The 21,385-nt window shown below is 36.9% G+C and overlaps 1 protein-coding gene and 1 long non-coding RNA gene across 4 annotated transcripts in view; one reads left to right on the forward strand and one right to left on the reverse strand.

The window, feature by feature from the left end:
• LOC134215691 (uncharacterized) overlaps positions 1 to 21,385 on the reverse strand; it is a 350,826-nt gene that overhangs the window by 78,046 nt on the left and 251,395 nt on the right. The gene's annotated exons all lie outside the window — the stretch shown is intronic.
• Positions 1,041 to 2,393, forward strand: LOC134215688 (uncharacterized). 3 transcript variants are annotated; one of them, XR_009980272.1, is made up of 3 exons: positions 1,041 to 1,471; positions 1,538 to 2,164; positions 2,249 to 2,393. It is a non-coding gene; the product is annotated as an uncharacterized LOC134215688 (long non-coding RNA). The 3 variants fall into 3 exon arrangements; XR_009980274.1 differs by having other exon boundaries at positions 1,041 to 1,467; positions 1,519 to 2,164; XR_009980273.1 differs by having other exon boundaries at positions 1,041 to 1,467.

Here is a 21,385-nt window from a genome sequence, read left to right on the forward strand (position 1 = left end):
GCATGGTTGTTTGTTTTGTCTTAGAGCGGTTGCATATCATTTCAGCAACGAGTAATTTTCATATTTTTTTATTTGAATGAAACCTTGCATTCAAGTTTTTTGAGAAGAAAAACCCCGTTTTGCATACTTGGTTCGCCATTTTGAATCTAGGCTTACTTATGAGAAGGGCCTATGAAAAATGCACATGATATCTTCAAAAAATTGTATCTCGAAAACTATTTGTCCGATCGGTTTGGTGTCTTCGGCGAAGTTTTAGACAATTGTTGGTGCTATATGGAGAAAATATGCACGGCAAAAAAAATGTTTGGTTTTTGTGTTTTGAACTAAAATATAGATTTTCCCCTAAAAGTTACATGTCAATAATTTTTTAATTATCCTTATGTTATAGCTGACTGAAAATGCTATCTAGTGCACAATGGGTTGTTCTGGAGAAAAATAGGATACAACGAAAAAAAAAAATTTAAATAACAATTTTCAAAAAAGCTATTGAGAAAAGTCAAAAAAGTTTGTCATCCTAATTTTATGAAAGTACATCAAATTTTCAAGCAAAAAGTAGTTCGGTAACATTTTTCTAAGATGCACCGTTTAGAAAATATTACTGATTTAATATTGATTTTTTGATAACTTAATAAGTTTTGGCCCTTTTCGAATGTACTCTGTGTGTGCTTAAAGATTCGAGTGAAATTCTCTGCCTTAAAAGTATTTTGAAAAACAAGTTACAAAATCCCACTATCAGGAACAATGATTTCTTCAAGTGATTTTTGGTACGTTGTGCTGAAAACGTGCTAACAAGCAGGGTTGTAAATATTCGGCAGCACTGGATGAAGGTGATGTTTTTTTATTTCATTTTTTTATTTTCTTCCTGCTTTGAAATCAACCTCACATTCCCGGAGAGGCAGAAAAGTAAACAACAGAACTCACATCACCCACTGCGCCGCGAAGATGAAATTTACCACAGCAAAATGTACACATTCACCCAGCAAATTGAAAAAATTCACCACGCGTTTAAATGGGCCACTCACAGTCATACGGTAATGCCTTGTTCAGATTACAGCTGAATAACATGTTATTCGAAGGTGTTACTTCTGAATAACAAAACCGTTCGCACTAGCATTTTAGGTAATACTATTTGACAGCTGACAGCATGTGTCAAGCGCCAAATTTTTTCGAGCAGTTTGTTGTTTGTTTACAAATATGTAGCGAGATTCTTCAAATTAGAATTCAATTATTATTAAACAATTAATCTGTTTGCGATTAAAGAACTGTTCAGCGGTAATGAGAATTATTAATTTGCTATTTTCTTCGTAATTGCAAGAAGCGGACCAAACTCCAAAGGCGTGAGTTCAGTATGGGATGAAACTGATAAAGATTAGTGTGCGCTAAAAAGCCAGAAGTATTTGTGTGCTTCGTTTAAATTTTATTTTGCTCATTTTTCCTTCGGAAATCGGCTAGGAACTATGGTTACAAGTAGGTAATTTCATTAGCTTATTTACTGAGGTTGCTTTCTATATAAAATAGTGTGTATTGTTTGTCTTAGGTTTCGTCACCGGTGAACGGGATGTGAAGTCGAGGATTCCATAAATATTACACAGGCAGAAAGCATCAACGGAGCTGGGAAGGTCAAGATGGATCAGAAATAATCAGGCATTGCAATATCATCTGAGCACAGGATATTATCTTTGCTTCTGCAAAGATATTATCCCAAATCAAAGAGCACTCTGAAAAGATATTATCATTTGAGCGTTTGATGATGATCCGGATAGCCAGCGCAGTTCGGGGTTTCTTCGCGTTGCGAAGGTGTTGCTACAACAAAAGCTGTGAAAAAATGTTTCTCCATGACGAACATTGCACTTTGTTTACTGAGCGGATAGATAACTAAGATCGATATCCCATCATTTCATCAGTATCTTTGCTCAAAAGATCGAATGATGGGATGGTTTGCAATGCCTGGAAATAATACAATGTTTAGCAGCTGCAAGACGAGCCAACGTGAATTCAAGTTAAACAAAATTGTATCGCCAAAACAGTGTGACAATGGAATTATGGAACAACTTCAGCGCGAGAAAACAGGATTCCTGGAACCCGAACTAACTCGAGAACTACGGTGGAAATTCCAAAAATATTCAGTGCTATCGTTTGGAGCGACCGACGGCTTTTTACTGGGGTAAGTCCGAAACAGTTTATTATGCAATATATTTTTGAAATTTTCGAAATAATGTTACTGACGATAATAATTTTATGTATTTAGATGCGTCTAGTCCTTGGACACAATGGGAAGTGTCATCAGTGTTGGTTGTCCTCCCCTATTTGGTTGTATCGTTGATCGGATTATTCTGCACCTATTTTGTAGATCCAGTTTTGCTCAAAAGGTCACCAATCGGAAAACCACAAGTTGCCGGTAGTGATAGTATTATAATTGGTTTTAACCACCGTCGTTTCACCCACAAGAGGATGTACGAAGTAACTTCCAATTTTTATAATAAAATAACAATTAAACAACGCAGGATGATATCGCACGTAATCATCATCAGAGGAGATGGTATTAGTTGCCAAAATCAGCTAAAACCATTCATCACATTCCATTTATATCTCAACTTAGGTGAACGAGGCCAGGCACGGAACTACGTTGTTGTGTTTCGCTAGGAAGGGATCGTGGAGTACTACTAACTAAAATAGATACTAGAGTAAAATGATTCAAACGAAATAAAGATATTCAAACGCATTCACTTCTTCTTCTTCTTTTTCTTCTTCTACGGGTCTACATTCCAAGTGGAACCTGGCGCGCTTTTCAACTTGGTATCCTTCACCATTTTCTCAGTTAAAATTTGAAAGCTTTTCTATGCCCGCCATTGCATAAGTGTATGTCCTGTTTGGCAAGTACAATGGATACATTATGCCCAAGCAATCGAGATTGTTTTCCACCCGAAAACATACTAGACTTAACCGAAAATCAAACTTGTTAACTCTGGATTCGCAGTCCTACGCATTCAGTTGAAGGCAGATAGCTTAAGGGCTAAATATATTCAAGTTAATATGAATTAGACGGTTCAAATAAAATGTAAGCAACCTGAAAATCTATTCTTGTTTTTATTGACTATGGATTCAATTCACTTTTAATCTAGCTTTATTTTTTATGAATTTTAAAATTATTTATGAAAGTTTCCCAAGTAATACCGATTTTAAAAATTGATGTATAACGTGTTTGAAGTAAGTTGAGAAAAGGTTTCTGTTAAACATACAGCTTATTGATTGATAGAAGATGTTTTGTGTAGGGGTCGTACACTAATTACGTAAGCGCTTAAGGTATATAGCCTCACACCTCGGGAATTTGGTCCACGGCTTTTTCCCCCATGCATTTTTGCATATGCGATGTTTTTGGAATTCGGACACGGAAAATCAAAATCCCGGCCCCATTTAAAATGCACGGGGTTCAAAATCCGGCGGAAAATTTTGCCGAGGTGTAAGGTAGCCTTTATGGGGGGAGGGATGGTCTGCTATTTTCTTACGCTCCATATAAATATAAAATGATTTATCTTGGAAAAATCTTACATGGGGGCAGGGGGGATTGAAAAACCCAGAAAAAATGCTTACGTAATTAGTGTACGGCCCCTTAGTTAGAAGATATGTAGTTGTGATCCACATGTATGTGTATTTTAATTTATTTTATCAAAATGGAATTCTAAAAAATGTTTACATGTATTTTTTTCATCCAATCCTGTAAATATTTTTATTTGAATTGAGACATTTGTCAACAGCTTTTGTTGTATTAAATTTACAGATCATAAAATGTTGAGCGAATGAACATTTAATATTTAATATTGAATATTTAGTATTTAAAATTTAATATTTAATATTTAGTATTTAATATTTAATTTTCAATATTTTATATTAAATATTTAATATTTAATATTAATTATTTAACATTTAATATTAATTACATATTTAATATTAATTATTTAACATTCAATATTAATTACACATTTAATATTTAATATTCAATATTTAATATTTAATATTTAATACTTCAAATTTGATACTTAATATTTAGTATTTAATATTTAATATTTAGAATTTCAAATTTAATATTTAATATTCAATTTTTAATATTTAAAATTAAATATTTAATTTTCAATATTTTATATTAAATATTTATAAATATTAAATTTTGAGTATTAAATATTTAATATTAATGTTGAATATTAAATATTAAACATTAAATATTAAATATTAAATGCGACAGTCCATCATGAAGTATACATTGCCAATTTTCAGCTCCGTTGTTCTACACAGCTGATTGAATAATCCGATAGAAAACGAATAGGAAATCAAAAATGACATTGCCGTATAATCCAATTGGACACGTGAAATGACCAACCACTTGAATGCAAGAAAACATGCGCAGGGCCTTCGGCCTTCAGTCGAGCAGCAAATTCGATCAGTTGTATCATGTTATTCGCAATAACATGTTATTCAAAGGTGTTATTCGGCTGTCAGAAATGTATGGGAATATTACCTTCGAAAAACATGTTATTGGCCGAATAACACCAAAGCGCGAATAACATGTTATTCAATCGTAGTGCGGATATAGCATAAGGCGCGAACTGAGCAGCATGTCAGAGCGACTTGTGAGTGGCTGAATGCGAAATTGAATGGACGGTGTTGGAAATGATTTTTCGGCTGCACCCAGTCGCACTCACCACGGCGGCGAGGAAGGCGACTGCAGATTATACTGAGATCCATGTTTTTCACTGCATTGACTGTGAAATATTTCTACCCTGCTAACAAGTATTAGATACAGGTAATTAGATACCAGTTAGCTGTACTACGTACAGTTGGTGATGGTAAGCATGGTCTTTACCCAGCATTCTATGATTTCTATTGTAAAGCAAACCGATGAGTTTGTTCCATTTTCAGCTCAAAATTAGAAAGTTTGATTCCGCATGATTTTGTATAAACCGAACAATCCAATTTTTTTGAAAACTACAAAACAAAACTTGCAAGATGGTGAATTTTTAGCTATTTGTGACTTTTCTGAAAATTACAGCTTCGTTTTGCAGGATGAAGTTCAATCATACCATTGGAACGTGCATCCGGCCACAATCCATCGTTTCGTAATATATTATACTGAAAATATGCAAATTAAACATTTTAGCTTCATTATAATTTCTGAAGAACTTTGTTTATTGATAAAATGAAAAATCTTTTACAAATTGATCAAAATAAAAACATAAAAAAAATTATTTTATGTCAGATGGTGCTGCTTCACAGTATAATAACCGAAAAAACTTTTCTAGCCTTTGTAAATTTAAGTCAAAGTTTGGTATTAATGCTGAATGGCATTTCTTCGCAACATCGCACAGAAAAGGTCCATGCGATGCTATTGGAGGTACGATAAAACGCATGGCTACCAGAGCAAGTTTAGCCAAAGAACGCGAACACCCGATAAAGACTGCAAGAGAGTTGTTTAATTGGGCAAACAAACGAAAAGAAGAAGAACTTACAAAGTTGTCATTTTGTTATTCTACTACAGAAGAATACGAAAATATGTCTTTGCAGCTAAATAATCAATATAATAATGCAAAAACAATTCAAGGAACTCAAAAATTCCACTCATTTCTTCCTCTATCAGAAAATACAATAAAGGCAAAACTTTATTCAAACTGTCCTGACAATGATGCCAAAATATTCGATATTTTAAAGAAAATTATGTAACCAATAATTTGATACAAATACAGGAATAAAAATAAACTGATGATATCCAACATATAATCTGTCATAAGATGAGTTTAAACAATCCCATTGAATTCCACCACTTAATTGTATCCTGACAGATACGTATTTCGACCTCAACAGTAAGGCCGTCTTCAGTGTCTCGTACTTGACTCGACTTCAAGTCGAGGTCGAGGTCGAAATACGTATCTGTCAGGATACCATCAAGTGGTGGAATTCAATGGGATTGTTTTAAACTCGTCTTATGACAGGTGAAAACATTCCACTAAAAAGCTCAAAATAATTTTCTTATCAACATATAATGTTATTTTTTATTGCGCACAATCACCATCCTGAAAAATAAGCTTAATTCGCTCTTTTGAATCTTGCTAATTGAGGAACTTGCATTTGCAGTTCTCAAAAAGGTGTATCTCGAAATCGGGTTGTCTCATCGGTTTGATGTCTGTGGCGATGTTCGGCAATAGAGAGAAAACATGCACAGTATAAACACATCCAGTTTAAATGGATTAAACTGTTAGGCGTTAACTGTTAACTGTTAGAGTTGAATGCACATTTTCAACACAATACACCAAAAATCACTGGAAGAAATCATTGTTCCTGATAGTGGGATTTTGTAGCTTGTTTTTCAAAATACTTTTAAGGCAGAGAACTTCACTTAAATCTTTAAGCTGTCAGTGTCATTTTAACTCAAAATTTTCCAATCTTTCCGAAAAAAATACTTTTGAAACTGGAGAAACACGGAGTAGAGTAGAGTGGGGCAAGAGTGCGCGTGGGGTAAGAGTACGTTTTCAATTTTTTGAAGTAATGAAAAAAGATAAACTAGCAGCACTGCATCAATTTGACAGGTATTCTGGCCAACTATTATCATGTGTAATTGTAAATGATTTGAATAAACAACAAGGGAGATATGGAGTTAGATAACTTTTTGGTCATTTTGCTAAAAATAATTGGATTTCCGCAACTAGTATTTCATTACCATATATACGTTCAATCAGGTGAACATTATACCATTTCGATAACCTATTGTATAGAGTACTTTATGGTACAGAACACCAATCCGGTTGGTTTTCCAAGAAGTCAAAACCATTACTTGAATAATTTTTGGGACTGTGGGGTAAAAGTACGCAGGAACCGGTGGGGCAAGAGTACGCATATGAATCTTCAAGTTATGATGTCAAACCCGTATCTTCGGCCGAAATAAGACTTCTTCCAAAGCGTAAAGATCCACAACTAAGAAAAAAGGGACAGAATTCGAAATTATCACAAGTTTTTAGGATAAGTTGAAGTAATTCGGTGTTAGGACTTAGCGAACAAAGCACTGAAGCGAAATAATGAAATTGTATTAGGACTTGTTGTACACCCAAACATAGTACGAAAACACAATCTCATTTAAATGATAATTTAATTTAATCAAAAGAAACATTCATAAATTACGCAACGTTTAGCTGGGTGGGGTTGTGAGTTGTGTGACGATCCATATAATTTTTAGAGGATTCATACAAATAGTGTAAGATAGGGGGGGGGGTTATAGGCGTGATGAAATAGCCAAATTTTACGTTACGTGATTGGTAGACTTTCTTTAAGGAAAATGCCTTTGAATACGCCACGCGAAACCTGATATAAATATTTTTACCTCTGTAGTTTTTTGTATAAATAAAAAACAATGGTTTTTCGTATGAAAGTGCACATTTTTAAGACCCCCTCTCCCTTTAAGAGTTGCGTAATCTTTAAACATTCCTTAATATATGCTCATTAAACATCAATTAAATGTTATTAACTCTTATTTATGTTAATATATACTTAAAGCACATGATTGAATAAATGCGTACTCTTACCCCACCCGATGCGCACTTTTACCCCACCGGTGGGGTAAGAGTGCGTTTTTCACTTGTCTTGCAATAAGGGTTCTACTAAAACGAATCTCAATAATTTCAATATGTTTTCCACTGGGTAACATAAAGGAAGAGTATATGAATCATCGACACTGATTTGATATGCGGAAGCTTGCTTCATAAGAGCCACATGATCGATTGAAAACTAAGTGCGTACTCTTGCCCCACTCTACTCTACAGTCGAAAAGGGCCAAAACTTATTAAGTTATCAAAAAAGATCAATAATAAATCAGTAATATCTTCTAAACGGTGCATCTTAGAAAAATGTTACCGAAGTACTTTTTGCTTGCAAATTTGATGTACTTTCATAAAATTAGGGGACAAACTTTTTTGACTTTTCTTAATAGCTTTTTTGAAAATCGTTAATTAAAAAAAATTTTTTTCATTGTAACCTATTTTTCTCCAGAACAACCCATTGTGCACTAGATAGAATTTTCAGTCAGCTATAACATAAGGACATTTAAAATTTTTTTGACATGTAACTTTTAGGGGAAAATCTATAAGGTAACCCGGGGCAAGTGAAAATACGGGGTAAGTGGGTACTATGGCTGCCGATTAATCGGTGAACGTTTTTAACGATAACAATGTTCTAGAGAGATGAATTAGAATTATCAACGAATTCGCCTGACACAAACAAATTGGGAATCAAAACCATTTGCGGCACCATACTAATGGTATTGTTTAATCATGACTTTAAACTATCGGCAAAATCTATTACTTTTAATTTAATTCAATGGATTTCCAAAAAAAGTCGTTTCTAAATTCATCATTGATATGGAAAGTGAATATTTTGAGCAATTAAATAATTGTGTGACTTCAAAAACGATTTAAAAGTTTTGATTAAAGCCAAAATGTGTAATTTTCACTTTCCCTTGATTTTTAACATACATGGGGCAAGTGGGACATATTTGAACAACATTTTGGATAGAGCCATTTCACCTGTTTTTAGATTGTTGTCTAGTGAAAAATAACTTCGACACTCATATATCATATGGATCTGAATCAAATGCAGTTGATATCGTTGGTTTAGTTGTTAAGAAGTAGTGTACAGATTGTGTATTTTACTTTCTAAAAATTATCTCCCTCATGTAAAAGAGCAATTGTTATAACTATGCAAAATTTTTCGTTCACAGTGCAAACAATCTACCTATTCTACAATAGATCAACAGGTTTTGTCTTGTGTTTGGTTATTTTTAAACTTCGCATCAGATTAACAGATTTTCAGATAAATAAAGTGCTTAAGACATAAATTGGCCATTTCGTTCTATTACAAATTTACAACACCGCCTGAAATTACATGAACATTATATCTACATTCTTCAAATTAGTTTCGTTCGATAGTATAGAGCAGAATAGGTCCCACTTGCCCCGTTTGAAGGGGTAAATGGGTCCCACAGATAAACTCATTTAAGTCACTACCAATATTTTTGTAACTGAATCAACGGCTTACAACACGTCTACACTTCAACAATGGAAGCATATAATGATATATCCATGGTTAATGTCCTGAAATACCCTGTTTTCTAAGTATACTTTAGCGATTTTGCTGAACTAGCGTTTTTTTAGGTCCCACTTGCCCCGGGGTACCTTATTTTAGTTCAAAACACAAAAACCAAACAACACGGCTTACAACACGTCTACACTTCAACAATGGAAGCATATAATGATGTATCCATGGTTAATGTCCTGAAATACCCTGTTTTCTAAGTATACTTTAGCGATTTTGCTGAACTAGCGTTTTTTTAGGTCCCACTTGCCCCGGGGTACCTTATTTTAGTTCAAAACACAAAAACCAAACAACACGGCTTACAACACGTCTACACTTCAACAATGGAAGCATATAATGATATATCCATGGTTAATGTCCTGAAATACCCTGTTTTCTAAGTATACTTTAGCGATTTTGCTGAACTAGCGTTTTTTTAGGTCCCACTTGCCCCGGGGTACCTTATTTTAGTTCAAAACACAAAAACCAAACTTTTTTTTTTACCATGCATATTTTCTCCATATAGCACCAAGAATTGTCTAAAACTTCGCCGAAGACACCAAACCGATCGGACAAATCGTTTTCGAGATAAGGTACACTGGGGGAAGTGGAAAAAGGGGGTAAGTGTAAAAAGCGACTCAAAAAATTGGAATTGTACATACTTTACAGTTTTTACCACATCATAACGTTATGCAAGAATATACTTTGATGCTCACACTAATACTATGTTGAAATTTGTATATGTAATACATACACTAACACGGTTTACACTTGAACTGTAATTTTAGGTTTCGCGAAAAGTTGATTTTTGCATTCATAAAATCAATTCTTATTTGTACCAATTGTCCTTTTTTCAAGTGAATTTATATCACAGGTGGCCGTTACAATACAATTAAACTAATCCCATTCAATTGGTAGTGGTTTGTACCAAGAAAGCAAATAATTCAAAGATTTTACACTTAACCCAGATATCAAACACTGCGGGGGAAGTGGATAATGTTCTAATTACGCAATTTCTTTTTCTTCCCTCCAGGGTTTATTTTGATAGCTGCGAATCTTTATATGTTCCTTCTTTGTTATCATTGTGATTCCAGTGGTTTTTGAACTAATATAAATGAGAAAATACCTGATTAATCCACCTATCGGTATTGTTGCCTTTCACATGTTTTACATATGAAAAAAAATATATAAGAAAGTTAAAAATAGCACTGATAGGTAAATATATTGCATAATTCACATTAATTTTTATTCATAACAAGTTTCACCGTTGAATGCAATTTTTTTGCGAACAAATTGGTTTAAGACAAGAGCTTAAGAATAGCTGATAATTTTGTACGCACAAACAGACATCATCTCAATTCGTTAAAATAAGTTGATTAGTTTATAACCCTGTAAGTACCATTTTTCCTTTAAAAAATTCATCTTTGGGGCGAACATATAGATTTTACCTACACTTAGTGTTCGAGAAGGCAGAACCAGCCCTCCCCTAGAATTCCTTGAGGATCTATTCCGTTAAGATGATGAAATTATTCCACAGAAGATACTCAGAGCAATTATCGTATTGATTTTAGTTATATGTAACTACTCATCACTATGGAAGGTCAAGGTAACATGGGTTTTCCACTTACCCCATCCCACTAGGGTAAGTGGAAAAACAACTCCTAATTTTAAAATCTAATTCCATAAATTTCAAGCGACCAAAATGGTATGAATTACCGCACAGTTGGTGCAAAATTGACTGTTTTGGTAGCCCATTTTGAAAGAACGCATTTAGATCATTTAAACTGGTTTTACACTAATTCAAACATGCACTATCGATTTTTCCTTTTCCACTTCCCCCAGTGTACTTTACATTTTTTTGAAGATATCATGTGCATTTTTCATAGGCCCTTCTCTTAAGTAAGGCTAGATTCAAAATGGCGAACCAAGTATGCAAAACGGCGTTTTTCTTCCCCAAAAACTTGTATGCAAGGTTTCATGCAAATCAAAAAATACAAAAAAATAAAAACTGGACAATTTTTCCACTTGTCCGTGGAATCGCTCCTTAATGGATTGAACTACAATCTTACGGTTAAGGTGAATAATTCGCAAATCGGTAAATTTAAGCGAAAATGAAAGGATTTTGCCTCCTTTTTTCCATTGCAGCTCACTTTTGACTTCCGGGGCTATTTTGGATTTTGGATTTTCTGAAAAAATTAAGCAAAAATAATACCAAATTTAAAACAGAAAGTTAGCATCCAACTATCAACAAGATACCCAAATGGTAATAATGGCGATTTGTTAGTAATTTACGTTACAATTCTTGTTTCAAAATGTCCAAAGTAGTCCCCGATTTGTCATAAGAAGCCCCGCACGACGGTAACTAGTATTGAATTGTAATGATAATGTTTATTCAAAAAAGTCCTACAAAAGATTATATGCGTGAAGCCATTTTGCCCCGTGGGTGCGTTATGCACTGTTCTCCTCTTTATTAACAATAAACTTTGTGGGGTTGAGTGTCAGTCAGCCTGTGATGTCGAGTGGTACCTATAGACACTTTACTACAGCCGGGCGGAAAGAATCAAAACGTCGACTCAGAGGGGTATTATATTGCTTTCTTTTACTTCAATTCTGCAAGACTCATGAGAAGATGTAAAGCATGTTGGATCCAAATAAATAAATTTAAAAAAATGCTATTCGGTTATAAAACTTAATAGAGAAAGTACACGAAAAGCTTGTGAAATAGCTACAAAAAGTAATGATTGTGTTGTGTTTATTAAAATCAATTCATGAAATGTATATTTGAAAACTTACATAACTTGGAGCCTTTAACATGGTGGTCGTCTGGTCCAATGTCTTGCTAAATGCGACTTGATCAAAGTTGTCTTTGCCAGACTATAGTGAAGCTACTATGGTGCTATCCTCCTAGGTAGAGGAATTTCACTGGGTAAGCCATTTTCCGGTGGCTGTTTTCATCTTATGCATACACATATTGCATACCATCCGTTTTAATTGAAATTAGATAACTTTACTCTCTTTCTCCTCATCCTTTTTCAGTTTTTGTGAGATGACAGACCGGAACCGTCGTCTCGGTTGGAGTTCGGGAAAGCTATTTAATTCGTTTCACAGTTCCATTTGCAAAGCTTTTGTAGTATTTCCAATGTTGTTAATCCACGACTGTAGAATGGCATCGTGCATGTATGTTCATTTGTGTTCCTTACCACTAATAATCCTGCTGATGGAATTATATGTATACATGTGGGTTCATGTCTTCATGAATCAGAAGGGTGCTAGCACATGTGTGATGGTGTCGATCGTTTAGTTAAATTTTGAACTAGGTCTTTCAGCGAGATTTTTTTTAAATTTTGTTTAATAGTAAAACTGCCCTATCGGAAGCTAATATTTATAGCGTGGGAACGAAAACGCTTAATATACTAAATGATGACAAAATTGAAGAATAAGTTACTGTAACCAGCGCTAAACAGTTGAAAAATGTTGTGGCATTTTTCTGATTTGATTTTTTCGGCGTATGATATTTAACCGGATACATTGTGAGTGTTTGTCAAATACCAGTTTTCGCCATACTACGCCTCACCTTGATCCCTAGACATAACACGTCTTCATATGATTTTTTTTTATTTTTTTTTACTAATTTTATTTGTTAAATTATCTAATACATGCATTCATCTCTTAGACTAGGTGTTCCGTGTCTTCTTAACACTATCATCCTTATTTGCTATGTCATATTTTTAGTTATTATGAATACATTTCAATTGCCGCTGGCAGTTAGGATTTTTCTTCTGGTTGAATTGAACCATGTTGGAATTACAATGTTTTAAACTTAAGCTAAACTTAACTTAATTTATACTAAGGGTACAAGGAGCTAATCGTTGCAATAGAAGATTGCAACGATTTTTGCTTAAAATTGAAAATAATGTTGTTGGACATTTGTTACAATGTCTCAATATTAGAAATTCTATGAAGTTCATTGGTACTATACCACGGAGGCAACTTCAGAATCATTTTCAAAATTTGATTTTGAATCCTCTGGAGTGCCTTGTTTCTGGTATTGCAGCAACTAGTCCATATTGGCACAGCATACAACATGGCTGGTCTAAAAATTTGTTTGTAAATCAAAAGTTTGTTCTTAAGACAAAGTTTTGATTTTCTGTTTATAAGTGGATATAGGCACTTAATATATTTGTTACATTTGGCTTGAAGGCCTTCAATGTGATTTTTAAAAGATAATTTTTGATCTAGCAGAAGTCCTAAATATTTAGCTTCGCTAGACCAATTAATTGGAACCCCTTTCATAGTGAGAATATGTCTGCTAGAAGGTTTCAAATAAGAAGCTCTCGGCTTATGTGGGAAAATTATAAGCTGAGTTTTGGAAGCATTCGGGGAAATTTTCCATTTTTGCAAGTAAGTGGAGAAAATATCCAAACTTTTTTGCAATCTACTACAAATGACACGAAGGCTCCGCCCTTTGGCTGAGCGCCCTGTGTCATCTGCGAACAAAGATTTTTGACATCCTGGTGGTAAATCAAGTAAGTCAGAAGTAAAAATGTTATACAATATGGGCCCCAGTATGCTGCCTTGGGGGACACCAGCCCTTACATGTAATCTATCAGATTTAGAATTCTGATAGTTTACCTGCAGTGAGCGATCTGATAAATAATTTTGGATCAGTTTAATGATGTACAGAGGAAAATTAAAATTCATCAATTTTACAATCAAACCTTCATGTCAAACACTGTCAAATGCTTTCTCTATATCAAGAAGAGCAACTCCAGTCGAATATCCTTCAGATTTGTTGAGCCGAATTAAATTCGTTACTCTTAATAACTGATGGGTGGTTGAATGTCCATGGCAAAAACCAAATTGCTCATCAGCAAAAATAGAATTGTCATTAATATGAACCATCATTCTATTTACCTATCTATTATCTTTTCAAACAGTTTGCTTATTGAAGAAAGCAAACTGATTGGGCGATAACTAGAAGCCTCAGCTGGATTTTTGTCCGGCTTCAAAATTGGAACAACTTTGGCGTTTTTCCATTTATCTGTAAAGTATGCCAATTGAGGTTGAGGATCAAAGGCCGGTTCTTCAACTTCAGCATAATCAACGTCCATAGCCCACACTCCGGAAGCACTGATGATAATAAGGACGCATTCTACGCGCAGCTGGAACGTGAGTACGACGGTTGCCCAAGCCACGACGTCAAAATCATCATAGGAGATTTGAATGCTCAGGTTGGCCAAGAGGAGGAGTTTAGACCGACTATTGGAGAGTTCAGCGCTCACCGGCTGACAAACGAAAACGGCCTACGACTAATTGATTTCGCCGCCTCCAAGAATATGGCCATTCGCAGCACCTACTTCCAACACAGCCTCCCGTATCGGTACACCTGGAGATCACCACTGCAGACAGAATCACAAATCGACCACGTTCTGATTGATGGACGGCACTTCTCCGACATTATCGACGTCAGGACATATCGTGGCGCTAACATCGACTCTGACCACTATCTGGTGATGGTTAAACTGCGCCCAAAACTATCCGTCATCAACAATGTTCGGTACCGACGACCGCCGCGGTACGACCTAGAGCGACTGAAGCAACCTGATGTCGCCACTGCATACGCGCAGCATCTCGAGGCAGCGTTGCCGGAAGAGGGTGAGCTCGATGGGGCCCCTCTTGAGGACTGCTGGAATACAGTCAAAGCAGCCATTAACGACGCAGCGGAGAACAACGTCAGGTATATGGGTCGAAGTCGACGGAACGATTGGTTCGACGAAGAGTGCAGACAGATTCTGGAGGAGAAGGACGCAGCGCGGGCGGTCGCGCTGCAGCAAGGTACCCGGCAGAACGTGGAACGTTATAGACGGAAGCGCCTTTTTCAGGAGAAGAAACGCCGCCTGGAAGAAGCGGAGTGCAAGGAGATGGAACAGCTGTGCCGTTCTCAAGATACACGCAAGTTCTATCAGAAGCTCAACACATCCCGCAAAGGCTTCGTGCCGCGGGCCGAAATGTGCCGGGATAAAGATGGGAACATCTTGAGGGACGAACGTGTGGTGATCGAAAGGTGGAAGCAGCACTACGAGGAACATCTGAATGGCGCTGAAAGTACAGGCAGTGAAAGTCAAGGCAGCGGAGGAGATGACTACGCCAGTTCAGCGGACGATGGAAGCCAACCAGCCAGCCCCCACCTTGAGGGAAGTTAAGGATGCCATTCAACAGCTAAAGACCAATAAAGCAGCTGGTAAGGATGGTATCGGAGCTGAGCTCATTAAGATGGGCCCGGAAAAGCTGGCTACTTGCCTGCACAAACTGATAGTCAGAATCTGGGAAACCGAACAGCTACCGGAGGAGTGGAAGGAAGGGGTTATATGCCCCATCTACAAGAAAGGCGACAAACTGGAGTGTGAGAACTTTCGAGCGATCACCATCCTTAATGCCGCCTACAAAGTGATATCCCAGATCATCGTCGTCTGTCATCATTAGTGAACGAGTTCGTGGGAAGTTATCAAGCCGGCTTCGTTGACGGCCGCTCGACAACGGACCAGATCTTTACTGTACGGCAAATCCTTCAAAAATGTCGTGAATACCAGGTCCCAACGCACCATCTATTCATTGATTTCAATGCGGCATACGACAGTATAGACCGCGTAGAGCTATGGAAAATTATGGACGAGAACAGCTTCCCCGGGAAGCTTACCAGACTGATCAAAGCAACGGTGGATGGTGTGCAAAACTGTGTGAAGATTTCGGGCGAACACTCCAGTTCGTTCGAATCGCGCCGGGGACTAAGACAAGGTGATGGACTTTCGTGCCTGTTGTTCAACATTGTGCTAGAAGGTGTCATGCGGAGAGCCGGGTCTAACAGCCATGGTACGGTTTTCAACAGATCCAGTCAATTTATTTGCTTCGCGGATGACATGGACATTGTCGGCCGAACATTTGCAAAGGTGGCAGAACTGTACACCCGCCTGAAACGTGAAGCAACAAAAGTTGGACTGGTGGTGAATGCGTCAGAGACAAAGTGCATGCTTGTGGGCGGAACCGAGCGCGACAGGGCCCGCCTGGGAAGCAGTGTTACGATAGACGGGGATACCTTCGAGGTGGTCGAGGAATTCGTCTACCTCGGATCCTTGCTAACGACTGACAACAACGTTAGTCGTGAAATACGAAGGCGCATCATCTGTGGAAGTCGGGCCTACTACGGGCTCCAGAAGAAACTGTGGTCGAAAAAGATTCGCCACCGCACTAAATGTGTCATGTACAAGACGCTTATAAGACAGGTTGTCCTCTACGGACATGAAACATGGACAATGCTCGAGGAGGACTTGCAAGCACTCGGAGTATTCGAGAGACGGGTGCTTAGGGCCATCTTTGGCGGTGTGCAAGAAGACGGTGTGTGGCGGCGAAGAATGAACCATGAGCTCGCCCAACTCTACGGCGAATCCAGTATCCAGAAGGTAGCTAAAGCCGGAAGGGTACGATGGGCAGGACATGTTGCAAGAATGCCGGACAGCAACCCTGCAAATATGGTGTTCGCTTTCAATCCGGCAGGTACGAGACGGCGTGGAGCGCAGCGAGCGAGATGGGCAGACCAGGTGCAAAACGACTTGGCGAGTGTGGGGCGTATCCGAGGATGGAGAGATGCGGCCTCGAACCGTGCATTGTGGCGTCAAATTGTTGATTCAGTGTTATCTGTTTAGTTGTTAACTAAATAAATGAAATGAATGCCAATTGAAAACATTTGTTAAATAAATTAACCAAAAAGGATAAAGAGCTCTCAGGAAGTTTTTTGATAACTATGTAGAAAATACCATCATCACCTGGGCTTTCATATTTTGAATTTTTTTAGTAATAATTCTCACTTCATCCAAATTAGTTCACAATAAAAAGTCAAAAACATTCCCTCGATTGAAAATGTCTTCGAAGCTCCGTGTAGCCTGATCCTCAATGGGACTAGTGAGACCTAGACTAAAATTATGGGCACTCTCGAACTGCTGAGCAAGTTTTTGAGCCTTTTCGCCATTCGTTAATAAAATTTTATTTCCATCTTTAAGCGCTGGAATTGGCTTTTGAGGTTTTTTTAAGAATTTTTGTTAATTTCCAAAATGGTTTCGAACTGGGATCCAACTTCGAGACATTATTCTCAAAGTTGGTATTTCTCAGAATAGCGAAACGTTTTTTAATTTAATTTTGCAAATCTCGCCAAATAACTTTCAACGCGGGATCGCGAGTTCTTTGGTATTGCCTTCGCCTCACATTTTTAAGACGGATCAGTAGCTGAAGATCGTCGTCAATAATAATGAAGTTGAATTTAACTTCACATTTAGGAATTGCAATGCCTTTGGCTTCGACAATTAAATTTGTCAAAGATACGAGAGCATTATCAATATCACATTTGGTATCGAGAGGAATATCAACATCAAAATTCCTATCGATATACGTTTTATATAAATCCCAATCAGCTCTATGATAATTAAAAGTAGAGCTGATTGGATTATCATCAACTTCTTGTGAGATTTCAAATGTCACAGGAAGGTGATCAGAGTCAAAGTCAGCATGAGTTACCAATTGGCCACAAAGCTGACTTGAATCAGTTAAAACCAAATCAATTGTCGAAGGATTTCGAGTGGATGAAAAACAAGTTGGGCCATTGAGATATTGAATAGTATAATATCCCGCAGAACAATCTTCGAATAAAATTTTACCATTGGAATTGCTTTTAGCATTATTCCATGAACGGTGTTTGGCATTGAAGTCACCAATTACGAAGAATTTTGATTTGTTGCGAGTCAGAATTTGAAGATCAGCTTTCAACAAATTCTTTTGCTGCCCATTGCATTGAAAAGGCTAGTAGGCTGCAATGAAGGAAAATTGTACAAAATTTGTTTCAACAGAAACTCCCAAGGTTTCAAAAACTTTGGTTTCGAACGAAGAAAATAATTTATGTTTGATACGTCTATTAATGACAATGGCGACCCCACCACAGGCGCTGTCAAGACGATCATTTCTGTAGATAAAATAATTTGGATCTCTTTTAATGGAGAGTCCTGGTTTTGAATAAGTTTCTGTTATAATGGCAATATGCACATTATGAACTGTTAGGAAGTTGAATAATTCATCTTCCGTACCCTTTAGAGAGCGGACATTCCAATTTAGAACTTTCACACAATTATTTGGATCCGTTGAAACGGAGTCCGATAACAATTTTTTGTGTGTACTTTATACCAACCTGAACAGCTTCAGGAATGGTATTTGCTTTGAACATTGCATCAATCATGTGATGCAATTGTTCAGTTAAAAAATCAAAATCGGAAGAAGTCATGCTACCTGAATCGGCAACATGACCGTTATTTTCCGTTGGGACATGGGTATAAACCTGATTTTGAGAAGAGAAATTTTGTCTACCAGCAGCGATGTTTGCATACGTAGGTACATTGGAAAAATTGGAATTTACTGAAGTGCTTGCTACCCGTTGACGAGCGGCAAAATTTGTTTGTGAATTGTGGGTATGAATTGCTCGACCGGTAACCGGTTTCGAAATTGGAGCGTTTGAAAATTTCTACCCGTCGAATCTGGGATCCGATTGGAATTTCCGTCATCAATTTTGCACGGGAATTCAAAACTTTTTTGCGTGAAGGGCATTCCCAGAAATTGGATTTATGATTGCCTCCACAATTTGCGCACTTAAATTCATTGGACTCTTCTCTTACAGGACATGCATCCTTGGCGTGAGAGGTTCCACCACAAATCATGCATTTAGCATCCATGTGACAATGTTTGGTTCCATGACCCCACTTTTGGCACTTACGGCACTGGGTGGGGTTTTAGAAATTTCCCCCAGGCCTGCGGAAATGTTCCCATGAAACACGGACATGAGACATAATACAGGCCTTTTCCAAACTTTTCATATTATTTAGTTCACTTTTGTTAAAATGAACTAAATAAAATTCTTGAGTAATGCCCCTCTGAGAAGTACCATACTTTTTCATCTTAATTACTTGGACTGGTGAAAATCCAAGTAATTGAGAAATTTAAATTTTAATCTCATCCAGTGATTTGTCATCACTGGGGAGACCTTTCAAGACGACTTTAAACAATCGCTCAGTTTTGTCGTCGTATGTGAAGAATTTATGGCGCTTCTCAGTTAAATACTGAAGAAGACGTTTGCGATCGTCAAAAGATCCCGGCAAAACGCGGCAGTCACCCTTCCTAGCAATCTGAAATGAAACCTTGATCTCCTGATGGTTACTCAAGATTTCATTCCGAAAGCCAGAAAACTCGGCAACAGATACCACAAGATACCATAGCACGGAAAATGATCTAGAATGCGGTGCTTCAAAAAGTTCAGTACTTATATGACATTTGCAATACAAAACCCATAGGCAAAGCTGGGTAGTTTTCGCTTGTATTTAATAAGAATTATGTCACACTGGTTTCCGAAAGATTAGTGACAAGCATTCCGGAAACGAAAATTAAATGCAAGCGCGGTTTCAAGGGCACACCATTCAAAACAGAAGCAAAGCACATTATTTATTTTTATTATTTCACGCATGCTGCGACGCAATGGGGGCCCTCCTTAGCCGTGCGGTAAGACGCGCGGCTACAAAGCAAGACCATGCTGAGGGTGGCTGGGTTCGATTCCCGGTGCTGGTCTAGGCAATTTTCGGATTGGAAATTGTCTCGACTTCCCTGGGCATAAAAATACCATCGTGTTAGCCTCATGATATACGAATGCAAAAAATGGTAACTTGGTATAGTAACCTTGTGGTTAATATCTTTGAAAGTGCTGAATTAACTCCAAGCTGCGAGGCGGCTCTGCCCCAGTGTGGGGATGTAATGCCAGTAAGAAGAAGCTGCGACGCAATGTGCTAATAAAATGAAAAAAAAAACAGAAAATTCCTTGAATTTCTTGAAGAGTGCGTGTTTGTGTTTTCGAGTACGCGAACGATCACACGATCATTCGAAATATTTTTTGTTACACGTTGGCTCGATACAAACTTAAAATAAATCGCAGATTTCTGTGAAATTTCACTGAAATCTCAACAGTAGAACTGTTTGGTAAGCATAAGCGATATTTCAAAAAATTTCGTTTGAGGACATTTGAAACGAAATTTCGCGGAATTTGAGTATGGCGGAATAAGATATTTTGATTTCGTTTCGTACCGTTAAATTACAAACGTTTCGACGAAAAAATCATACTTTTAGCGAAATTAAACGGAATTTTGTGGAATTCCGAAATGAATTTTCAATAATTCAAATTTTTAAATCACAAAAAAAATCGGCTGCACCGCTGAATAAAGCATTCAAACTCTATTCAAAATTTTGCTTAATATCTTTGGTGATTAGTTAAAAACTAATGTCCTATGTCAAAGCAACCTTACCTTACCTTCACGATGCAAAAAAATTATTTCGATCGAATTTCAGTTGAGTCAACATGGAAACTATATCGTTAAAAAAAGAAACCGTTGCAAATTCTCGACGCTCTTTCAATGTATGTTTATAAGCATGCAAGGTGTTTCAAAAGATGGAAGAAGAAATTACGGCCAACCTTATTTATGAAGAGCGTCAGCTGGGTGGATGATTCTGGTTTTCGTATGCCTCCTGGCTATTAAAATAGATTTATTATTACTCTTCTTCAAACCTGGGCGATTCTCAATCATTCATCTCCATTTTATGCCAGGTTTTGAAAGGTGCCCGAACCATAAAATTGGTATGAAAAAAAAAATCAATTTTCAAAATTGTCAATAAAGTTTTCTTTGCATAGACGAAAACATGATTTATATGAAAATTTATTTTCAGTTCTGGTCTAATTTTCTAGTTCCATGGTAAGGTAATGATAGGTGGAATTTATACTTATCATGAAATGGACAAATTTATCGAAATAACGAAATATTCATCATAAGGAATTATCGCACTAAGCCACAGTCCATTGCCTCGATTGCAGTTCACTTGGTTGATTTGAAACTGTGGCAATCATGGTTTCCGTCCGGAATTATCATTTACACTGATTTCAGGAACTGTGGTCGGAAATACAACTTCATGTTGATCTCAAGAGTGGAAGGTTAACTGCATATTTATTACTTTCACGATAGAACTGGTAGATTATTCCAACACAAAAATAACAATTTATTCTAAAAATTACTCGTGCTATTGTATGCCACTGGAAAAGGGAAAAAACTGCAGCTTTTCAAAATATCGTTACGAATAATATGGATCTAAGTACTTAAAGTCGATTGATATTGGTGCAACCCATTTTTCTCAAGTTTTGAAACATCTT

This window comes from Armigeres subalbatus, chromosome 2, assembly GCF_024139115.2.
Source record: "Armigeres subalbatus isolate Guangzhou_Male chromosome 2, GZ_Asu_2, whole genome shotgun sequence".
In the NCBI taxonomy this organism is placed as follows: Eukaryota; Metazoa; Arthropoda; class Insecta; order Diptera; family Culicidae; genus Armigeres; species Armigeres subalbatus.